At 41.0% G+C, this 25,197-nt stretch overlaps 1 non-coding gene across 1 annotated transcript; it reads right to left on the minus strand.

Annotated features, from left to right (window-relative positions):
- Window positions 1-12,109: 12,109 nt before the first annotated feature.
- LOC111766123 (U6 spliceosomal RNA) lies at window positions 12,110-12,216 on the minus strand. The gene has a single exon (XR_002798256.1). It is a non-coding gene; the product is annotated as a U6 spliceosomal RNA (small nuclear RNA).
- Window positions 12,217-25,197: the final 12,981 nt, after the last annotated feature.

The raw sequence follows: 25,197 nt of genomic DNA on the forward strand, positions 1-25,197 counted from the left end.
GTAGACAGACGCCCTAACTGCTGGGCCAAGTCTGCTTCCCTCTGTATATTCATAACCCAGATTCACCAGTTTTTAACATTTTCTCAATTTATCTATTTGTCCCAATGTGTATGTCTTGCAAATGAAGATTTCTCAACATGACCACTGTGCAGTTATCAAATTCAGAAATTTTAGCATTGATTATAATATTTTAGTCTGGGAAGCGGACTTGGCCCCGTGGTTAGGGCATCTGTCTACCACATGGGAGGTCCGCGGTTCAAACCCCAGGCCTCCTTGACCCGTGTGGAGCTGGCCCATGTGCAGTGCTGATGCACGCAAGGAGTGCCGTGCCACATGGGTGTCCCCGTGTAGGGGAGCCCCACGCGCAAGGAGTGCGCCCCGCAAGGAGAGCCACCCAGCGCGAAAGAAAGTGCAGCCTGCCCAGGAATGGCACCGCCCACACGGAGAGCTGACACAACAAGATGACGCAACAAAAAGAAACACAGATTCCCGTGCCACTGACAACAGAAGCGGACAAAGAAGAACATGCAGCTAATAGACACAGAGAACAGACAACTGGGGGGGTAGAGAAATAAAATAAATCTTTAAAAAAGAATAATAATTTTAGTGTATCAAACAAGTCCCAATTTCATCAGATATCCCAGTGTCCTGTAGAATAATTGTTTCTTCCCATTAGGGATCCAGTCTAGAATCACTCATTACATGTCCCTTTAGACTCTTTTTAATCTGAAATAGTTTCTGAGCCTTTCTTTCATGACCTTGGCATTTATGAAGAGTATAGACTAATTGGTTCCTCCATTTGTGTTTGCTCTTTCACTGTGATGGATTCAGGTTTTGTCTCACCAGTGCAGCACTGCATAAGGGGTGTTGTGCCCTTAGTGCATCACCTCTGGAGACACAGTGCCTGTACATCATTGGTAATGGTAATATTACTTTTTTACAATATTGTCTGGTTCCTTCATTGTATAGCTACAATTTTTCCTTTTGTAGTTTTAAGTAATTTTTAAGGAGAAAGATGGTGTTTATATTTTTGCTTTTCTTTATTATAAAAGTAATTTAGAATACTAGAAAATACATACAAGCACAAAGCACATTCTGGGATTGAACCTTCCAATACTTTATGTATACATAATCTTTGAAAACCAAAAGGGAATGATACTGTGCATTTAATGATATCTGGTATAATTACTAGGCCATTCCTTCACTAACAACATACTATACTAGATAATGGAGCATACCGAGAATGAGACAGACATTTCACTGACAGGCCAGCTGGCAACAGGCAAACATTAGACAATGAACTAATTACAATGGTAAGAAGTGCTTTAAAAGAAGTTCAGGTTGCTGTGAGAGTACAGTGCGTGAAATATATGAAGTCAAATAGTTGCAAAGTTCTGTTTCTGAATGGAGCCAAGGCTTGATTTGGTAAGCCTCACTGAGAATAATTAAGAGAATATTCACTTTGATTTAAAAGTGTAAAGTATAATTCATTAAAAGATTCTAAGAGGGAGTTTTTGCTTTGTAGGTATAGAGTATAAATAAAAATTTTTAAGAAATTATTCCAAGAAACTTATAGAGAAAAATACCTAGAAAATTTATTAGAAAGCTATTTTCTCTTATGTTCTTTACCAGTTACTAATTTTATAGGAAAAGGCAGCCATTAAGACTTTGCCATTCTTAGACCTGATAAACCCTGCCCTGAAACCCTTATCTCAGACATTGAGCTGAAAAATTTTCTAGTGTTCAATCTGGAAGTGCAGTACCTATACTTCTGTTAGAGGCTGAGTTTTGATTTAAAATTATTTAAAAATATCTTTTTAGATTGTAATTATAACAACTACAGAAATTCCTTGAGGACAAAGACTGTCTCTTCTCACTGAAATACTGCTCTCATTTTATTTTAAATTTTATTATAAATATATTTTATTATTAAATGATGGTCAAATCAAAGACTTCTTTTTTCTTTTTTAAGATTATTTATTTCTCCCCTCTCCCTCCATTGTCTACTCTGTGTCCATTTGCTGTGTGTTCTGTGTCTGCTTGTATTCTCTTTAGGCAGCTCTGGGAACCGATCCTGGGACCTTCCGAGTGGGAGAGAGGCGATCATTCTCTCGCGCCACCTCAGCTCCCTGGTCTGCTGCACTCTTATTGCTCTCCTCTGTCTCTTTGTTGCGTCACCTTGCTGCGCCAGCTCTCTGCATGGGCCAGCATTCCACACAGGCCAGCAGTCTGCATGGGCCAGCTTGCCTTCACTGGGAGACCCTGGGAGACCCTGGGTATTGAACCCTGGACTTTTTTTATGGTAGACAGGAGCCCAATGGCTTGAACCACATCTGCTTCCCTTGATTTGGTTTTTTATTTTTATTTTTTTGAATTTATTTCTCTCCCCTTTCCCCCCACCCCAGTTGTCTGTTCTCTGTGTCTATTTGCTGTGTGTTCTTCTTTGTCCACTTCTGTTGTTGTCAGCGGCAGGGGAATCTGTTTCTTTTTGTTGCGTCATCTTGTGTCAGCTCTCCGTGTGTGTGGCACCATTCCTGGACGGCCTGCACTTTCCTTCACACTGGGTGGCTCTCCTTATGGGGTGCACTTCTTGCGCATGGGGCTCCCCTATGCGGGGGACACCCCTGCATGGCATGGCACTCCTTGCGCGCATCAGCACTGCACGTGGGCCAGCTCCACACAGGTCAAGGATGCCCAGGGTTTGAACTGCGGACCTTCCGTGTGGTAGACGGACGCCCTAACCACTAGGCCAAGCCCACTTCCCTTAATTTGGTTTAATATGCTTTGAGGATATCTTTGGACAACTTCCGAAAGCTGTATTCTTAATCTGTGAGAAACTTAAAGCCCTTCAACTTTTTTTTTTTAATTCATTTTTTAAAAAATATTACATTAAAAAAATATGAAGTCCCATTCAACCCCACCGCCCACACCCCCCACTCCCCCAAAGCAACACTCTCTCCCATCATCATGACACATCCATTGCATTTGGTAAGTACATCTCTGGGCATCGCTGCACCTCATGGTCAATGGTCCACATCATAGCCCATACTCTCCCCCCTTCCATCCAGTGGGCCCTGGGGGGATCTACAATGTCCGGTAATTTTCTGTGAAGCACCACCCAGGACAACTCCAAGTCCTGAAAACGCCTCAACATCTCATCTCTTCCTCCCATTCCCCGCACCCAGCAGCCACCATGGCCACTTTTCCCACACCAATGCCACATTTTCTCTGTGGACATTGGATTGGTTGTGTCCATTGCACTTCTATGTCAAGAGAGGGCTTAGATTCCACATGGATACTGGATGTAATCCTCTTGCTTTCAGTTGTAGGCACTCTAGGCTCCATGGTGTGGTGGTTGACATTCTTCAACTCCATGTTAGCTGAGTGGGGTAAGTCCAAAAAATCAGAGTGTAGGAGTTGAAGTCTGTTGAGGTTCAGGGCATGGCTATCATATTGTCAGTCCAGAGATTCAAATCCCCTAGATATATCTTAAACCCCAGCATCAACTACAATTCCAGTAAAGTAGCATGAAAGTCTTGTGAAAAGAGGTCCCATCTGAGTCCAGTTCCATCACGCAGAAACACCAGCTCCAAAGAAGGGCCAACTGACATGGCAGTGAACTCCAACTGCCATGACCATAGAGCCCATTGGTCTCTTTAGCCCTCAAAAGAACCAATACCTGGGGTTGTATCTACTTTATCTGTCTCTGAGACTCTGCTCAGGTGTGCATAAAGGCAATCCTTCTGACAACCTCCAGACTCTTTTGTAGAGACTCAGCCATATAAACTCATTTCTCCTTTCCATTTCCCCCTTACATTAGGTCAAACAGCATTTTAAAGTCCTGTTATTATATGTAGACAGGGATATTCTGCTGGTCCGCGTTGAACCTTTAATTCAAGGTCATTTTCTAGTTGCATCATCAGCTGGTATTTGGTAGTGATCCCTCGGTGCCAGGGAGGCTCATCCCCGGGTGTCATGTCCCACGCTGGGGGGAATGCACTGCATCTACATGCTGAGTTTGGCTTCAAGACTGGCCACATTTGAGTAACATGAAGGCTGTCAGGAGGAAACTCCCAGGCACAGTGCTGCTCTAGGCCTTGTTCTTATTTCAGGTGTATAGGCTCACAAGCATAGTCATTAGTATCAGGGGCTCACTGTTGGACCCTCATTCCTTCCTGGTTCTTACCGTTGCACCTGGGGGACTGCCACTGCTCCCCTAGGGACCACGACAGAGCACCTCCAGCCAGGAACCCAGTACCCCCCCAGCTGTTGTTTTTAATTGTTGCCACTATGAATATATCCAAACATTACCATGCACCCTGGACATATGCCCTGTATAACTCCCTGTCAACCATATATCGCCTGTCAATAACATCCCATACCAGTATTCCTCCTCCGCCATTGTTGAACCACTCTGTGATCCAAAACTTCCTGAAAAGCGAAGTTCAATATCATTACTAGTTCCCTTACTAGTAAAGTGGAATATAGCGATGAGTTTAAAGGTTAGATCTAGAATACGTATTGATTTGGAAAAATTCTACATCCTATCTTTTCCTAATTATTGAGCTTCTCTTCACAAGAGCCTTAGATCACAGTAATTCATATATACAATATACAGTACTCCCACACATCCACCATAAAACCTTTTCCCTTCCACAGTGATAATCTTATAACTTATTCATATCATATTTACTTAAACTGATGTACAGACTCTGAGACAATAGCTTTCAAACAAGGTGACATCTGTGCTTACATTGTGGTCCATACTTTAGGATATACAGTTTTCTAAATTTTTAGTTATCCTATGTTTTACATCATGGTTTACATTATTAGTCTGTCATACCCTATATGTTTTTGGTGTAATATTACATGTTTTATATCCATCCTTGTGTACTCTCATAAAACTCCTCTCTTGCCCCCACATTTACCTTGGTTCCATCCATTCAACATACATTTTCCCCTCCCCTTGGGGCCCACAGCGACAGCCAATCTCCATTTCCCAAGGAGCCATGTCCAGAGATACTTGCAACAGTGTTCAGGGCCTGACTTGCTCAACTGCCCTAATGCCCTGGGAGCCACCCTTTTTCTCGAGAGATACGGTTCCCTCTATTTGATGGCATTAGTCCTCCCCAGGATGTGGGTCCACCCCAACTCTCACTACTTGGGTCTCTACCCAATGGTACAACCCACCCTGGCAAAATGAGCATTCAGATATTCCCCAGGAGTTTGTCCCACATCAGACCATCCCCTCCGAGCATCCTAAAGAGGTAACCCTCCTAATTATATTTTGATACGATTTTCTCAGCATTTTACTCTCAACCAACACCTGACAGTCTCCTATGTTCGTATGTTGCCCCTCCCTCTCCCCAATTTTTTGGGCAATATTACCCATCCGCCCATCCCCAGCCGCCTTCAAACCCGCAAAGCCCCACCCAAAGGCAACCCCTTGCCCCCATTTTATCTCTTCTTTGTGCTCATACTTACCGCCAGCTCATCATAGATTCCACCCCTGCAGATGTCGGCTCACATCCTTCCTCCACCCCCTGATTTCCTGTAAGCCTATTTTCCAGTCTCTAGCTCTCTGAGGCAGCTTGCTTATTTCATATCATTGAGGTCATGTAGTATTTGTCCTTCAATTCCTGGGTTGCTTCACTCGACATAAGGTTCTCAAGATGCCCTTCAACTTCTAAGCACCTTCTATCTGCTATGCTAGGAAGTAAACAGCTTTCCCTATGCACTGACAGAACTCAAACTCCTTTCTGGGCCACATTATAGAGAACACTCCAAGTATTACAAACCATTTGATTATAAACCTGGTAACAAGTCAGTCACTGGAGGATGGGATGTCGGGATTAACAGAGTCAACTATCAGGAATGGGCAGGAAGAATGTCAACAAAAGTAGAATGGAAGAATATTCTAGTTTTCTTATACAGGCTGAACTTGGCTGATTGAAATCTAAGTTTAAGTTCTTACTGGGGAGCAAAACAGCCTTGGCTCAAAGCCCCTGCAGGCCTTGGTGGCAGTAGCTAGACAGTGCTCTGCATATCTGGCAATTGGTGGTGGGAGGGAAGCTGCCCCCAAGGGATTGTGGGACTTGGTGCAGGCACCAAGGGGATCACTGGTGAGTGTCCTGGCAGGGCTCCCCTGGGCTGCCAGGGTCTGAAGAGGCAGGGGCTGTGCCTGCTGGTCACACTCGGCATCCAGGCAGCACTGGCCTGGCAGTGCCTTATTGGTGCCCAACTAGCATGCAGGGTGCTTGGGGGCAGGAAGGACTTGGATATCATCCTTATTCTCAGGTTGCTGGTGGTGAGGCTATGAATTCCCTTAAATTTTGGGGTGGAAAGTGTTCTTATTGCTAAGAAATTGGAAGGCATGCCCAGGTAAGCTATTTTCTGGGCAGTTTTGCCCTCAGCATCCTTAGATAAAGAGGCAAAAAAAAAAAAAAAATACTAAAGTCCTTTAGTCTTATTTTTGCTGAAGCATTGAATAGATCATGTAAAATAAAAAATACTACATTTGCCTGACTAAAATATAAATGAGCCACCTAAAGCACCGTTGTAATTCTTTGTACCTAGGGAATGACCAAAATATATATTGCCCCTGTATCTCTCCAACACTTAACTCACTTAGGCATTAACCAAAAGGGAGAAAATTGGACTTTCTGGGTTTAATTCTCATTGTTGCAAATAGAAATAAGCAGATTTTAAAGATTATAGAGGCACATTATATCTGTCTGAAAGCCACAAGGTGCATGTTTAAGTAAATGGTAATAAAAAGTTATCTTCATTCTACTGAGAATCTTCCGTTTTCATTTTTAAAATGAAAAAGTGTTTCCCCTCTATTACTAAAGTAAAATACCTACTAATATCTTCATGGTAAAATTATATAAGTAAACAATCATTTGATATATGATGTGTTGAATTAAATTGTTTAAAATATATAAAAACAAGGAATAAACTTTAACACTGTCAAACTCTTTTGTGCATTCAAATCAGGCCTTCAATACATTACAGGTTGCCTCTCCATGTGAGTTATTGACTAGGCTGGTCACTGACCCCTCGAATAGAAATATTTGCTGTATCAGCCTCTGGTTATGCTCCTGAAGTCAACGGAAACTATGTTGCAGTTTCAAGCTCCTGCAGCAGCCAATGATGGCTCAATACAGCCAAGCATACAATGGATATTGTCTCCAAACTGGCACTGTTCTATAGTGCCAGAGAGCACTATGCACTAGCTGGTAGAATACTGGAAACTTAAATTAATATTTTCAGGCTAAATTTACCCACTTATAATTTCAGTTATTATCCTTCCGCTGTTTTATAATATAAATGCATCTATAAATGATCTTAACTCTTAGTTACAGTTTTCATTAAGTTTTAACCTTAAGGTGAATTGGATACTTTTATTAATTAAGCTACGAGAATTTTATTAGTAACAACCCTGTGAAGTTCTGCCTTTTCCTAGTACTGGAACAAATTCTTATCTGTGACTTACACATTTAATTTGCCAGCAAGAGAGTATTAGCATTTAAAGATTCATTTTTTTTTATTTTATTTTATTGACTTTGTAATAATATTACATTAAAAAAATATATATATGGGGTCCCATTGAACCCTACCACCCCCACCCCACCTCTCCCCCCCCCCCCCCAGCAACACTCCCTCCCATCATCATGACACAGCCATTGCATTTGGCAAGTACATCTCTGGGCACCCCCGCACCCCATGGTCAACGGTTCACACCATGGCCCACACTCTCCCCCATTCCATCCAGTGGGCCCTGTGAAGATTTACAATGTCCAGTGATTGCCCCTGAAGCACCATCCAGGGCAGCTCCATGTCCCAAAGACGCCTCCACCTCTCATCTCTTCCTGCCTTTCCCCATACCCATCAGCCATCATGTCCACTTTTCTCAATCCAATGCCACCTTTTCTATGTGGACATTGGATTGGTTGTGTCCATTGCACCTCTATGTCAAGAGGAGGCTCAGATTCCACATGGATGCTGGATGCAATCCTCCCACTTTCAGTTGTAATCACTCTAGGCTCCATGGTGTGGTGGTTGTCCTTCTTCAACTCCATCTTAGCTGAGTGTGGTGAGCCCAATAAGTCAGATTGTAGGTGCTGGAGTCTGTTGAGGCTCAGGACCTGGCTATCACATTGTCAGTCCAGAGATTCAAATCCCCTAAATATATCTTAAACCCCGACACTAACTGCACCTCCAGCACATTAGCATGAAAGTCTTATGAAGAGAGATCCCATCTGAGTCCAGATTCGTCACACATAAACACCAGTTCCAAAGAGGGGCCATCTGACCTGGTAGTTAACCCCATCGGCCATGACCATAACTCCCATGGGTCTCTTTAGCCCTTGAAGGAACCGATATAAAGATTCATTTTTAAACTACCTTTTTACTGTAAATTCTTGGGTGTGCCAACAACTGACAAAAGCCAAATACACATTCCAAACTGGAGTTTCATTCCCTTTTTTTTCTTCTTCCTCTGTAGTTTCACAACCCTGAAGTTCCCAGCCAGACCACTGAAAAGGCTATCAAGTGATTAGAGGTCTATTGTTTCAAGTAATAGCCTCCTTTCTTCAGGCAAGTTTATAGTTTTAAAACATTTCAAAGTATTTCCACAGTCTCACAGAGAGAGATTTGGAAAAGTAGAACCAGGGCAGAATGCAAATGTATTTGGCCTTTGATACCCTAGAGAGAACTTTACTGCATTTATTTTGATGCTGCTTCACCTCCCCCCTTCCAGGCACTCAGGTACACAGTGATCAAATAGGAATGCGGCTTATAAATAGAAGGTGTGGACTCACTGGAAAGGGGCAAGCCGCTCCCCCCTTTCCAGCTTTCTGCCTAAATGGGCAGATAGAACCTACTCAAACTCGGCACCCCTCCTGGGGACCCAGCCACCCTGACTGGGGCAGCCCCAACAGACCCAGGTGTGTGGTGTGGACGTGGATGGCTTCTAAGCCCTGGCAAAGGGGGGGGGGGGTGGCGGGCAGAGATGAGACAGCAGAGCATGCACAAACATCCAGACTCCACAGTTTTGCCCCATAATCAATTCACCCCCTTGCAAATGGCAAGGGAGGGTTTAAGCTCAACTAAATTCCACCACTTTACATAACCACACAACTCCAACACCAGCATTGAGCTGACACAGACAGAAGCACAAAGGTCACTAATCTGACTCACAAGTTCTCTCTATATATTTTTTCATCATGGCTGCTCCCGCAGGCATCACAAACCTTAGCAAGAACACTTAACATTCACATCTGGTATAAAGCAAATTCATTTGCAATTCAGCACCTAACAAGATTCCAGCTAGACCTTTTTCACTATTTAACATTACACCCAGACCAAGCTCCACCAAAAAGACTGATCCAGTCTCCTGTAACCAAGTTTTTTTTTTTTAATCCAGACCAATTTCCAGGATGTTAGGACTGGAACCTATAAACATCCCTTCCTATTATAATCAAGCCTACACTCTTTCAGTGGAGGTAAGACCAGTTACCAGATTCTAACATGCAGTTAGACAAACCCAAAATACCAGGCTTTTTCCTTTTTCCAGACCTAGAGAGAATGGCTTCCCCACAAATTTTTGGGGCTACTAGGGTTCTCTCTCGGGAGGTGATCAGCCCCCCACCCTAGCAATTAAACCTAGGATTTTCCTGACAAATGTTCCCGCCCAGGGAGCCTTACCTTCTTCCACGTCTGGAGTTCTTTTTCATTCTCAGAATCCTTCACTTCAGACCTTCCATTGCCTTCGATTTTCATCAGGAAGACTCTGGTGGAGCCCACATCTTTTCTGGATTAAATTTAATCCAGGGGCGCCCTGATGATTGGGGTCCACCCAAGTCCTCCTGGCTTTCTCAGGGATTTGGAAGGGGCAGCAAAATGCTACGGTCTCTGGCCTTTGTTTGCAATCCTGGACGAGCCCCTAAAAATGTTGTAGAAGTCGAGAGATATTCAATTATTTGCATATAGAAAGGCCGGGACTCAGGAATGATTATGAGAAGGAAAAATGATTTATTAATGGTTGGCTGGACTCGGGAGCTTTCTGTTTCAAACCTGAGCCTTGGGCTCAGGGTGGGGAGTCAAATGATGTTTTTATGTAAGAAAACTTGCTTTGTTAAGTCTTTGCCTGAGTACTAGATAAATTTTGAATTAATTTATCACCCACATTTCAGGTGAGCTTGAATTAGCTTCTTGCCCACATTCCGTCTGGATGCAACTTTGAATACACATTCAGTCTTACATCCTTTCTGAATATTCAAAGCCCATAGGGCCTATATCACTTAACTGGATTCCTAGAGACTAGGCATACTTGGATACAGAATTAGATGATTCTGAATGTATGCACAGGCTACATTATATTTCCCATTTGAGGACAAGTCCAATTCCCTTAAGCTTCGGCATCACCACCATCAGAGTTTCCCTGGACTGACTGGTATGGATATAGAGTTTGCTTTGCTAAATTGCCTCCCGGGACTGGAGTCATTGCCATGGTCACCAAGGGCAGGACTGCAGCCTCTTACTGTCCCACACCCACAAGTCAGGACACAAAGAGATGAACAGCCTCCCACTCATAGCCCACATCAACAAGAATAATTGATTGTGACTATCAAAGAGAGATTCAAGTTATCATGTCAACCTCAATTCCTTGGAAAGCCAATTTTGGACATCTCATAGCACAATTATTGTTGCTCCCTTATGTTTCAATAGGAGCTAGTAAGAAAATTCAAGGGAAAGATGGTTTTGGAAGTACAGGAATGACAGGAGTATTCTTAACTGAAAAAATTTTAGAATCTCATCCTGTTTGTGGAGTAACCATTCAGAACAAAGGGTTTAAAAGGTCTATTGATACTGAGCTGACATTTCTATCATTAGTTCTAACCATTGGCCCTCTGCTTGGCCATTGCAAGATGCATCTATTTCTGTTGTGGGACTTGGCACTCCCAGAGGTTTGAAACAAAGTGATGATTTTTCATTGTCTAGGACCTGATGGGCAACCTGCCACCCTGTAGCCATAGGTTGCAGACTTACCTATCAATCTTTAGGGACGTGATCTATTAGAACAGTGGCAGGCTGAATTTTATATTCCCCAGGTTAGCCAATATAGTAAAGAAAGTCAACCATTAATGAGGAAACAAGGGCATGTTCCAGGGTTAGGGTTGGGTAAGCACCACAAAGGAATTGTTAAACCAATAGATCCCACAGCTCATGGTAATCATGAAGGATTAGGATATTCACCTTTTCCAGTCTAGCCTCCTTGAATCGCTCAAATCCATCCCTCTCAAGTGGACTATAACCTCTCCTCTCCGGTTTGGGTTAACTCAAGACAAATTGGAGGCACTTCATAAATTAGTTAAGGAACAATTAGACAAGGGGTATATTGAAGAATCTTTTAGTCCTTGGAATTCTCCAGTGTTTCCTATTAAGAAAAAGTCAGGTAATATGGAGGCTTTTAACAGACCTCCAAGCAGTAAATGCAGTCATTCATCCTATGGATGCACTGCAGCCAGGTTTGCCAACACCAGCTATGATCCCTCCTAGCTGGCCACTTGTTGTTATTGATTTAAAGGATTGTTTATTTACATTACCTTTGGCTCCCCAAGACTGTGAGAAATTTGCCTTCTCAGTGCCTTCTTTTGATGTGGCCTATAGGTGGGAGGCTCTTTGTCTCTTTTTTTTTTTTAATTTAATTTTATTTATTCATTTTTTAAAAATTTTACATTAAAAAAAATGAGGTCCCCATTCACCCCCACCACCCCCACCCCACCACTCCCCCCACAGTAACACTCTCCCCCATCATCATGACACATCCTTTGCATCTGGTGAGTACATCTCTGGGCATCACTGCACTCCATGGCCTGTGGTCCACACCATAGCCCACACTCTCCCACGTTCCATCCAGTGGGCCATGGGAGGACATACAATGTCTGGCAATTGTCCCTGGAGCATCACCCAGGACAACTCCAAGTCCCGAAAATGCCTCCACATCTCATCTCTTCCTCCCATTCCCCGCACCCAGCAGCCACCATGGCCACTTTTTCCACACCAATGCCACCTTTTCTCGATTATTAACCACAATAGTTCATGAAAAAATATGGAACGCTTCACGAATTTGCGTATCATCCTTGCACAAGGGCCATGCTAATCTTCTCTGTATTGTTCCAATTTTAGTATATGTACTGCCGAAGCGAGCACTGTTTGTCTCTTTAGAGATAAATTGTCTGTACTGACTTGTGGGTGTGGGACAGTAAGAGGCTGCAGTCCTGCCCTTGGTGACCATGGCAATGACTCCAGTCCCGGGAGGCAATTTAGCAATGCAAACTCTATATCCATACCAGTCAGTCCAGGGAAACTCTGATGGTGGTGATGCCAAAACTTATGGGAACTTGGACTTGTCCTCAAATGGGAAATATAATGTAGCCTGTGCATAAATTCAAAATCATCTAATTCTGTATCCAAGTGTGCCTAGTCTCTAGAAATCAAGTTAAGTGATACGGGCTTTGAAAGTTCAGAAAGGATGTAAGACTAAATGTGTATTCAAGTTTGCATCCAGACAGAATGTGGGCAAGATACTAATTCAAGGTCACCTGAAATGTGGGCAATATGTTAATTCAAAACCTAAGGGGGGAGGAGTGGGGTGAGGGGATGGGGGGTATATGGGGACCTCACATTTTTTGAATGTAGCATTAAAAAAAACCAAATAAAGACAAAAAACAAAAACAACACTACCTGGTACTCAGGCAAAGACTTAACTAACAAAGAAAGTAGGTTTCTTTGATAAAAGCACCATTTGACTCCCCACCCTGTATAAAAGGAACTTGAAAATCTTGTTCAAGGCTAGGGTTTGAAACAGAAAGCTCCCGAGTCCAGCTGGCCATCAATAAATCATTTTTCCTTCTCAAAATCATTCCTGAGTCCTGGCCTTTCTATACGCAAATAATTGAACCTCTCTCAACTTCTACAACATTTTTGGAGGCTCGTCCAGGATTGCAGACAAAGGCCAGAGACCGTAGCATTTTACTGCCCCTTCCAAATCCTGGAGGAAGCCGGAAGGACTCGGGTGAACCCCAAATCTGGGCACCCCTGGATTAAATTTAATCCAGAAAAGATGTGGGCTCCACCAGAATCTTCCTGACAAAAATCAAGGGCAATGGAAGGTCTGAAGAAAAAGATTCTGGGAACAAAAAAGAACTCCAAACATGGAAGAAGGTAAGACTCCCCGTGGAAGCACAATCTGGAGAAACCTAGCTTTAATTGCTACGGAGGGAGGCTGACACCTCCCGAGAGAACCCTAGTAGTCCCAGAAAATTGGGGGGAAGTTCTCTCTAGGTCTGGAAAAAGGAGGAAAACCAGGAAAAAGCCTGGTGTTTTGGGTTTGTCTAACTGCATGTTAGAATCTGGTACTGGTCTTATATCCACTGAAAGAGTGGAGGCTTGTTTATAATAGGAAGGGATGTTTATAGGTTTGAATCCTAACGTCCTGGAAAGTGGTCTGGATTTTTAAAAAAACTTGGTTACAGAAAAATGAATCGGCTTTTTTAGTGAAGCTTGGTCTGGGTGTGAAGTTAAACAGTGAAAAGTGTGTAGCTGGAATCTTTTGTTATGGTGCTGAATTGCGAATGAATTCCCTTTATACCAGATGTGAACGTTAAGTGTTCTCACTAAGGTTTGTGATGGCTGTGGGGGCAGCCATGCTGAAAAAATATAGAGAGTGAACTTGTGGGTTAGATTAGCAACCTTTGTGCTTCTGTGTCAGCTCCATGCTGGTGTTGGAGTTGTGTGGTTATGTAAAGTGGTGGAATTTAGTTGAGCTTGAACCCTCCCTTGCCATTGGCAAGGGGGTGAATTGATTATGGGTCAAAACTGTGGAGTCTGGATGTTTGTGCATGCTCTGCTGTCTCATCTCTGCCCTCCCCCCCCTTTGCCAGGGCTTGGAAGCCATCCGCGTCCACGCCACACACCCGGGTCTGTTGGGGCTGCCCCAGGAGGGGTGGCTGGGTCCCCAGGAGGGGTGCCGAGTTTGAGTAGATTCTGTCTGCCCATTTAGGCAGAAAGCTGGAAAGGGGGGAGCGGCTTGCCCCTTTCCAGTGAGTCCACACCTTCTATTCATAAGCAGCATTCCTATTTGATTGCTGTGCACCTGACTGCCTGGAAGGGGGGAGGTGAAGGGGATGAGAAGCAGGATCAAAATAGGTGCAATAAAGTTCCCTCCCTAGGGTGTCAAAGGCTAAAATGAATTTGCATTCTGCCCAGGTTCTTCTACTTTTCCTATTCTCTCTCTCTGTGAGACTGTGGAAGTACTTTGAAATGTTTTAGAACTGTAAACTTTTCTGAAGAAAGGAGGCTATCACTTGAAACAATAGACCTCTAATCACTTGATAGTCTTTTCAATGGTCTGGCTGGGAACTTCAGGGTTGTGAGACTACAGAGGGAAAAGAAAAAAAAAGAATGAAATGCCATTTTGAAATCTATGTTTGACTTTTTTCAGTTGCTGGCACCTACAAATTCATGGTAAAAAGGTAAAAATATTTAAAATGAATCTTTAAATGCCAATACTCTCTTGCTGGTGAATTAAATGCATAACTTGCAGATGAGAATTCGTTCCATTACTAAGAAAGGCAGGACTTAACAAAATTGTTACTAATAAAATTCTTGTAGCTTAATAAAGGTATTCAATTCACCTTAAGGTTAAAACTTAATAAAAACTGTAACTAAGAGTTAAGATCATTTATAGATGCATTTATGTTATAAAGCAGTGGAAAGATAATAACTGAAATTATAACTGGGTGAATTTAGCCTGAAACTATTATTATAAGTGTAAATTCTAAACTAACCTTACCTTCATTTATGGTTACTTCAAGCCTTGCCTCACCTCTTGCCTTTGCCCTATGGTTATTTCATGGCAGCTTCTGTCCCTATATTCCAGGGAAAGTTGGACTTGGGGAAATCCCTATCTCCTGTCCTACTGATGTTAGTGGCCCTGCTTTCTTTCATGGATCCAAGTATAAACTAAATTGCTGCCTGATGGAATTCTTAGCCCTTGGGGTTAAAGGACCACCAGAGTTTTATTATCTCCAAGGACTGGGGGGCGGGTGGGTGGGGTGGGGGGGGAAGGAAGTCTCCTGCCTTAACTGTCAGTGTTCCTAAGAGTGGCAATTCATGATAGAAACTAAGTCTCCCTGAGGCTTCAAATAGCCTCAGTAAATATACATAGAATTAATCTTGTTGCTTATCCAAAATTCTGCTAAATTCAATGTAAAATATAAAGTTCTGAAACAAAAGAAAATAGTGCTAAAGCATTGGGAACGTTTTGGTACAAGCCATTAGTAAAGAAACAAAATTCTTATACAAAACTGCACAGTCATAGTGCAAATTAAGAAAAAGTTTCAGGAGTCTTTGAAATGTTTTGCAGTCATGCTTATTTTGTAAAAAAATGGAAGTTTTAAGAAACTAAAGTTATGTTGTTGTGTCAAACTACTCATGTCTGCCTATTTGCTCAAATTGTTGAGGTTAAATAGGCAGTTATATAAGTAATATATATTTCTGGAACCCAAATTAAGCTAAACAGTATATAAAATAATGCAAATTATATGTAACATCAATGAATTGTGTTTCTGTGTCTAAATCTATTTGTGTCTTCCCATTGGCTCAGTGTTTGTCTTCATACATCGGGATGATAATATCAAATTAACAAATGAAAATTCTTAAAAGAGCTCTATTCAAATTGTTTAAAATTAAATATGCAGTTATATATGTGAATAAATATTCTTAGAGCCCAAATTAGACTAAGCAAGATGGAAAGCCTACATAGAAATCTGATTTTAGGAAAGGGCTCCTCTTTGCAAGAGCTTTGAGAGCAGGACTAGGTGCGGCAGATTAAACCTATCTACTAGGCTGCGGAATTAAGAGTCAGTTTGCCCTGTAATTTCCCAGTTTAAACCTTTTAATAGCAATAAAATAAGGGTAGTTAGTGGTTCTGTTGACAAATTTCAATAAGTAAAGAAAAGTCCATAAAAACTATAGAGAGATCTTTCCTGGATTATGATTAAACGAATTAGGTAATTGAGTAATGTGTTTTGAAACCTGGTAGTCAGTATGCTTTTAAAAATCATTCATTTTCATAACTTAAACAAAGAAAAGAAGTTTTAGCTTCCTGTAAAGAAAAAGAGAGAACATTCCTTGCATAAACTATAATGGTTTCAATTTTATTTAGCTTGGGTGTAATCTTCCCGAGTTCATTAAATATCCATTAAATAAATTAACATTATATGTACAAAATCTTTAGAGTAATAAAATTGTAAGTTCACATTAATGAAATTAAGCTAAAGAAGAAAGATTGTAGATATACTCTCTTAAAAAAATAAAGTAAATTTCTTTGGTTAGTAATTTGTAATTTAATAAGTTTATTTAAACATAAGTTAACTAGTCAATGTGGTTGTAGTCAATTATAAAGAGTTTGTAGCCATGATGTGAACCATTGTCTATGAGGTGCAGAGGTTCCCAAAGATGTACTTACCAAATCCAATGGATGTGTCATGATGATGGGAACGAGTGTTGTTGGGGGGGGGGGGAGAGGGGGGGTGGGGGGGTGGGGTTGAATGGGACCTCACATATATATTTTTAATGTAATATTATTACAAAGTCAATAAAAAATAAATAAATAAATAAAATAAAATAAAATAAAAATAAAGAGTTTGTAAGACATCTTCCAACTGAAAACATTTAAATAGTTCTAGTTCTAAAAGTCATTGTTAAAACTTGGATTAGTATTGGTGACAAAGAATAACTTTGTGATAATAAAACCTGTGTGAAGGCCACCACAAGGTGCATATTTAAGTAAATGGTAATAAAAAGTTAATCTTGATTCTATTGGGAATCTTCTGTTTTCATTTTAACAATGAAAAATAGTTTTTTCCCTCTATTACTAAAGGAAAATACCTACTATTATCTTCATGGTAAAATTGTATAAGTAAACAGTCATTTGATATATGATGTGTTGCATTAAATTGTTTAAAATATATATAAAAAAAGGAATAAACTTAAACATTGTCAAACTCTTTCGTGCATTCAAACGAGGCCTTGAATACATTACAGGTTGCCTCTCCATGTGAGTTATTGGCTAGGCTGGTCACTGACCCTTCAATTAAAAATATTTGCTGTATCAACCTCTGGTTCTGCTCCTGAAGTCGATGGAAACTACGTTGCAGTTTCAAGCTCCTGCAGCAGCCAATGATGACTTGGTACAGCCAAGTGTACAATAGATATCACCTCCAGACTGGCACTGTTCCATAGTGCCAGAGAGCACTATGCACCAGGCTGGTAGAATACTGGAAACTCTCTCTAGGATCAACGATGCTGTGACTTGCTCACTGTGTGAAGAACATGCTACGTGGAGCCATGATACCAGGATACTGTAAGTAAAACTTAAACACAATTGGCATTACGGCCTGCTCTCATGGAGCGATAACATGTAAAGTATTACAATCCTGAAATTTAAAACTATTAATTGCAACTCAGAATCCTTATGCATTAAGTAATACATTAATTAACATTAAAGTGCTGTACTTTTATCCTTTACTAAATATATGCCTAATAATTATAACCTTATCTTTTCTATTCTGGATCAGGTACAAAATTATAGTAGACATGTTAAATTCCTGGTAACTTCATTTTCTAAATAGTTAATAAACATGTCTATAAAATAAGGCAACGGTCTTAGCCAGGCTCAGCCAACTTACTATTCTACTGTACTCTACAGTGTAGCAAAAATGAGGCTTGCTTGCTGATAATGGGTCACCTATTAAACAGTCAAAATTACCAGAAATTGTACAATTAAAACCAAAATGTAAAAAACTTTATTCTGTAGTTCTGATCCACTCCCACAGCTAAAAACTAAGAAAATTTCCATCTTTGTACACTAATCCTGAATGAAACCAACCTTCCAAAAGGTGCCACGTCACCAGGAGCATCTAACAGAACACATGAGTACAATCATTAAACAGCCTGAAATGCGTCTTCAGAACAAAGCTAAGTATCTATTGCAATTTCTCTCTGAAAATAACTTAAAAAATATATATATATATATTGTTCCCACCAGCTTTTTAAAAGGGGTGCCATCTTTATAAGCACCTAACCGTGTCTACCTCTGTAATCCAATGTCCTTTTTTAAAAACGGGTATTCCAAAATTTTAAATAAGTTTGTTTCTTTCAGAGTGAATATCTTATTAACCATATGAAAACTTCATCCAACTTCATACAGAATGCCAGATCCATCTTCCTCCAGGTAAAGTAAAATAAAAGTTTTACACCTTGTTAGGCAATGACTACAGCCCTTGGCCAGCAGGAAGCAGTTACAGAAAAGAGATTATCTCCCTTCAGCACCCCTTTAATATTAAAGGTATAAACCCTTTAAGGGTAAATCAAAATTAATAGATGGATCTGAAACCTAACTGAAAATCCGTGTGAGCACTGGTGGCCCCAGGATGACTGCAGGGGGCCCCACCCCAGGATTCCGCTGTCCAGAATGAAAACTTATAAACTTCTAAAAACAGGATCCTGGATGCTACACTGAAAATTAATAAGTAAAGTAATCAATCAAAACAACAAACAGCCACCCACCTCATAGCTCCAACAATAATTATGCCAAAGCTTAGCAAGTTGGCTTCAGCATAAGGGAGGAAAATGATGTGAGCTATGGGTGGGAGGCTCTTTGTCTCTTCAGAGATAACCTAAGCTGTCTGTCCTGACTTGTGGGTGTGGGACGGTGAGAGGCTGCAGCCCTGCCCTTGGTAACCATAGCAATGACTCCAGTCCCGGGAGGCCATTTAGCAATGTAAACTCTATACACATACCAGTCAGTACAGGGAACTCTGATGGTGGTGATGCTGAAAATTACGGGTACTTGGACTTGTCCTTGAATGGGAAATATAATATAGCCTATGCATAAATTCAAAATCATCTAATTCTGTATCCAAGCGTGCCTAGTCTCTAGAAATCCAGTTAAGTGGTATGGGCTTTAAATGTTCAGAAAGGATGTAAGACTAAATGTGTATTAAAAGTTGCATCCAGAGGGAATGTGGGCAAGATGCTAATTCAAGTTCACCTGAAAGGTGGGCGATATATTAATTCAAAACCTATCTGGTACTTGGGCAAAGACTTAACTAACAAAGAAAGTAGTTTTCTTTGATAAAAGCACCATTTGACTCCCCACCCTGTATAAAAGGAACTTGAAAATCTTGTTGGAGGCTCAGGTTTGAAACAGAAAGCTCCCGAGTTTGGCCAGCTGTCAATAAATCATTTTTCCTTCTCAAAATCGTTCCTAAGTCCTGGCCTTTCTATATGCAAATAATTGAACCTCTCTCAACTTCTGCAACACTTTCGATAACAAAGAACCCATGAAATGGTTTCAGTGGAAATATCTTCATCAAGGAATACTTAATAGCCCTACTATATGTCAAAACTTTGTAGTCAAAGCTTTAGATCCAGTCAGAATGGCTTTTCCTTCCTGTTACATTATACATTATATGGATGATATATTATGTGCTGCTCCCTTTTCCCAGACTTTAGTTTTAGCATATCAGGCCTTAGAAAAGAGCTTAACTGCAGCAGGGTTAAAACTTGCCCCTGAGAATTTTCAAAAGGTTACTCCCATTTCTTATATCAGGACTATTGTTGATAAAATTACAATTAAGCTTCAGAAAGTTCAAATTTATATAGACTCTATTAAAACTTTGAATGATTTGCAAAAATTATTGGGAGACATAAACTGGCTGAGGCCCAAAGTGGGCATTTCTACATATGAACTATTCTTTTTTTGTTATTAAGAGGAGATCCTCAATTAAACAGCCCCTGAATTCTGACGAGAGAAGTAGAACAAGAACTAAAACTTGTAGAAGGGAAAAATTCGAAGTTCCCAAGTTGAATGCATTAATCCAGAACAGCTGCTGCAATTGCTTATTTTGCCTTCTTTACACTCTCCCACGGGAGTCCTTATGCAGCAAGAGCATATTGTAGAACAGATATTTTTGCCTAATAGTGTTTTTAAAACTTTATCTTCTTACCTGGATTTTATGGCCCAGATTAAACTCGAAGGCAGTGAACGCACTTGTGCCCTTCATGGACAGGACCCTTCTCATATCATGCTCCCACTTTTATGCAAAGAAGTTAAGACTTGCTTACAAAATCATTTACAGTGGCAAATAGCCCTTGGTGATTATGTTGGATAAATAGATAATCACTACCCTAATAATCATATATTACAACTCATTAAGCACACTCAATGGATTTTACCAAACATAACTAGGTTTCAACCAATATCTGATGCCCCTACAATCTTTACTGATGGATCTGGAAATGGTACAGCTGGGTATACTGGTTATAAAACCAAGAAAATTTATACTCCTGGATTCTCAGCTCAGCAGGCTGAATTAGTAGCAGTGCTTACTGCTTTGCAGGACCTACAAGAGTCCATAAACATTCTTTCAGATTCTGCTTTTGTCATTCAAGTAACCCAATTAATTGAAACAGCTTTTATCAAACCCAATATAAATCAATTTCTTTATAAACTTTTTCACAAACTTCAACAGATAATTAGGAATAGAAAAAGTCAATTTTGTATTACTCACATTCGATCACATTCAAATTTACCTGGACCATTGGTACAGGGCAATAATGAAGCTAATAAATTAGTTATTCCTGTTTTACAAGAAGCTATTCATTTTCATAATTAAACCCATCTGAATGCAGCAGGTCTCAGAGCTCCTTTCCCTTTAACATGGACGCAAGCTAAGGACATTGTTCACACTTGTCCATCCCGTCAAATTCTCAATAATCCAAAACAGTCAGAACCTGGAATAAATCTCTGTGGTTTACTGCTAACTCACTGTGGCAAATGGATGTAACTCATATCTCCTCCTTTGGAAAATTATGTTATGTTCATGTCTCTATAGATACTTGTTCAGGATTCATTTGGGCTACAGCTCAGACTGGAGAAACTGCTCTACACGTTAAGACAGCATTTGTTAGCTTTGCTGTAGGGGTCTTTCTCAGTCTCTAAAAACAGACAATGCTCCTGCTTATACCAGTGTCTCCCTTAAAAGGTTTCTAAATACTTGAACACACTACAGGACTTCCTTATAACCCCCAAGGACAAGCTATTGTCAAGCGAGCAAATCAAACCCTTAAACTCATGTTACAAAAATAAAAGGGAGGGGGGGGATAGGGAGACATCACAGGTACAGTTACATAAAGCATTATTCACTCATTTTTTTAAAAAGATTTATTTACCTCCCCCCCCCCCCCCCCCCCGTTGTCTGTTCTCTGTGTCTATTTACTGTGTCTTCTTTGTCCACTTCTATTGTTGTCAGTGGCACGGCAATCTGTTTCTTTTTGTTGTGTCATCTTGCTGTGTCAGCAGGTGGCACCATTCTTAGGCAGGCTGCACTTTCCTTCACACTGGGCGGCTCTCCTTATGGGGCGCACTCCTTGCGCATGGGGTTCCCCTATGCGGGGGACACCCCTGCGTGGCAGGGCACTCCTTGCGCGCATCAGCACTGCTCATGTGCCAGCTCCACACGGGTCAAGGAGGCCCAGGGTTTGAACCGCGGACCTCCCATGAGGGAGACAGACATCCTAACTACTGGGTCAAGTCTGCTGCCCATTATTCACTCTTAATTTTCTTAACTGTGAAACAACCCTGGAAGGGACAGCAGCTGCAAGGCATTTGCAAACTAATTCTAAAACTCAAACTGTCTGAAAAACCTTTAATTTGGTGGAATGAACCACTGATCAATGAATGGTCAACAGGGAAGCTCTTAACTTGGGGAAGAGGGTTTGCTTGCATTTCTCCAGGAGATGGAGAACGTCCTGTGTGGGTACCAGCTTGTCGGATAAAGCCATACCATGAATGCCAAAAGACGAGGAAAGTTCCTGTGGAACCCAGAACCTCCAGTCATACAGATGGAGAAACAGATGCTGGAAACTGCATGGCTGGGTCTCATTCCGAAGACTAGAATGGCTTTACATCAAAGTATCTAAACTACAGAACTTGTTCAAGCATGGCATCATAAAGCAAGTATGGTTTGGGCACAGAAAGAGATTAAAAAGGAAATTGAGAAGAGGAAAACTGGAAAAGAAATGTTGGATTATAAAAGAAAGCAAGAAGAATTAACAAAAAGATGTTAGAGGAAAGAAACAGAGAAAAGGCGGAAGACAGGGCAGCTCGAGTGCATATAAAAAGTCAATTTAAAATCAGTGAAGAAATTCTAAGTTAGTAGATTTGGAACTGCTTTTGTGTTTGTTCAATGTCAGTGTGTACGTTGTAATTGTTTCAGTGTATGTTGTACCTTTTTGTGATTGTTCATTGTCAGTGTATATTCTGATACCTCCGGATGGTGATTTAATTTGATAAAAATGAGAAAAAACAAAACAAAACTGAAAGAGCTGTATACAAATGGCCAAAACATTAAATAAGTGCTTATATTATTACCTAAGTTTAAAATGTTAATGAGATCTCTATAATACTAAAAAGTGTAAGTCTTGATTAATAGAATTACTATATCTCTTCATAAAAAATATTTTAAATTGAAAGGAATTATTTTTCTTCATAGGATAAAATGAAAGATGTAAAATAAATACTGAAAAAAGTAAAAACTTTGTGGGAATGCTAACTGAAATGTTATAAGGTGTATTTTGTCCTAATATGGGACGTAAAAATTAAGTGAATATTGAAAAAGGTAATTTGTGGCAATGCTTACTGAGATTTAAGGTGTCTTGTCTTAAAACGGTTAGTTTTATAAAATCAGAAAATGGAGATATAGGGGATAGCATTAGCATGCATATGTTGTAAAGGCATTGTGGTAGTATTCACTGAGTTAATGTGTTTTGTAAAAGTAAAACAAACCTGAATGAAAACAAAAAGGGCAAAAACTGTGTGAAAAGGTCAGCAATGGACTTTTGCAGTTCTTCCTCAAGGCTTTCTGCCCTGGCCTGATGGCAGTGAATCTGGCTGCATAGAAGAAACCTGTGGCAGCAACCCTACTAAGAAACATCAGAGACAACGGTATCTTAAGGGCCTGGAGTAGGCAAGCAATTGGGACAAACTGTAAGGTCCCTGCTAATCTATCAAATTCTTAAATGTTGGGTAAGACAAAACTATATCATCGACCGTATTTGGTAAAGTACAATGTTTTCTCATGTTAATAGAATTAGTAATATTGTTGGAATACTAAAAATCTTTTATCCCTCACTAAGACGCGTTAATTAGGAAAGGTCCTTCATGGGAGTAGGAGGACCTCCAGCAGGCTGCTTTAAAAAAAAAAGGGGGGCGGTGGGGGGAGGTGGATATTGACTTAGCCTATGAATCAGCTGTGGCCAGCACCAATATTGGCTTTAGGTGGGGTTTGTGGCAAAGGCAATATTCTGAGTACCCCTTGGGTTTTAGTCACTAATGTGGGAAAAGGCCAAAAGTGCAATATAGAAAAGCAATTGTGTGCAGCATAGGAAGTCCTGCTGAAAGTGAAAGATCTAACCCAATAGTGTCTGGTCACTCTGAAGACTGCCATCCCTCTCCAGAGGTGGATTGCAAATGCTAAAAGCAAAACAGAAACAATGAATGTTGTGAATCACCCTCTATGGGGGAGAGCTCTGTAGAAAAACATCTGGGACACCTGCCAGCAGTGACAGGTAAATGTCTGTCATGTCCCTGCCCACTCCTGTAACATCCTTCTCAGGACTGTTGAGGCAGATGCCTCAGGAAGATCCAGAGCCATACAATTGACACCTGAGAGTGAGGCAGAGTGGCTCCACCAGAAAAGTGAACATCATGAACACCAGACCTTGTGGTGCCCAGCGCAGCAGTTCCTGCTGCCTGCTATTCACCAACAGCTTGTGGCCTTAATGCTCACTGCAGTGACTGTGACATCAGCACCCTCCTGCCCTTGGCAGGGGCAAGATAGGCTTTCACTACTACAGACACAGCAATGGGACCCTAATAGGTCAGCTAGTGTTTTCTGTCTGGAAGGGGAGTCCTCACAATGATGGACTAAGTTTAAATTCAGCAATGAGTTGTGGCCCCAGGTCCAGGTGAAAATGGTAAGAGCAGGACCAAGGAAGGCATTGAAATTATGTGACAAACTTCCAGCTGACCCACAGCCCAAAATGGGGATGTAACAATAAGTTCTCATTGCCTATGCCTCAAACTATACAAATTGGGGAAAATAAGGTAATTTTTGATCGGGTACTGGCTAGATAGCCTTGCTGGTAGGACATCTTAAGCCCATGAGAAATAAGTCATCATTAGTTGGAAGTTCGTATAATCTGCTGTAGTTAGGGATTACGTATAAAATGTTGTTCTAAACTTGGAAGAAAAATAAAACGTAAGGAAGGCTGGAATTGCCGATGGACTACAGTCACTAAAACCTATGACTTGGGGGAAAAGTTGGGGAGGAGGTATTCTGGGAAAAATGTTCCTTGTTTGTCTTTATTTCTTTTGAACTAAAGTCCTCAAAAGCACGCAACAAGCCCTTCAGGGTATGAAGCCGCAAGAAACCACCAAATCTGCCTTCGGTGCTTTACAAAAACAAAAAGGGGGAAATGTGGGAAACTGGCTTACCTGTTCCCTATTTGTTGCACTTGCCCTCAGTTATTGTAAACGTTGCCGTGCTGATGAGGAACAGCCTGCTTTGGAGTTTCTAATAAATATGCGGAAACTAGGGTAGAAGCTGTTTTAGAAGCTGTGGACCCCCTGGTTCTATCCTTGGTTCCTCTCTCATATTTCTCTCTGTTCGTTATTTCTCTAAATTCTGTGTCGCCTTTCCCTCCAGCAAACGTATTGCTGAGCTCGTTCTCAGCAGAAATGTGTTGCGTTACGGTAACACTTATAGGCAAAGGTCACACATTTTAATTTTAATTTGGGGGCTGTAATACATTCTGGTAAGATTTCTTCCTCCCTCCCTTTGTTGCTTCCTTCCTCTTTGCCTTCCTACTTCCCTCTCCTTTCCTCCTCCCTCCCTCCCTTCCTTTCTTCCTAGACTAGAACTGCCTTTAATCATTTACAAAATGAGGTTTTTATTAGAACCATCTAACAGAAGTGGGGCTTTAGAAATCCTGAGGGGAGAAGGCTTCTCTGATTCCTTACCTTACAAACTACAGAGAATTGATGTTGAAAAAAATTTTTGA

The sequence above is a fragment of the Dasypus novemcinctus genome, chromosome 3, assembly GCF_030445035.2.
Source record: "Dasypus novemcinctus isolate mDasNov1 chromosome 3, mDasNov1.1.hap2, whole genome shotgun sequence".
In the NCBI taxonomy this organism is placed as follows: Eukaryota; Metazoa; Chordata; class Mammalia; order Cingulata; family Dasypodidae; genus Dasypus; species Dasypus novemcinctus.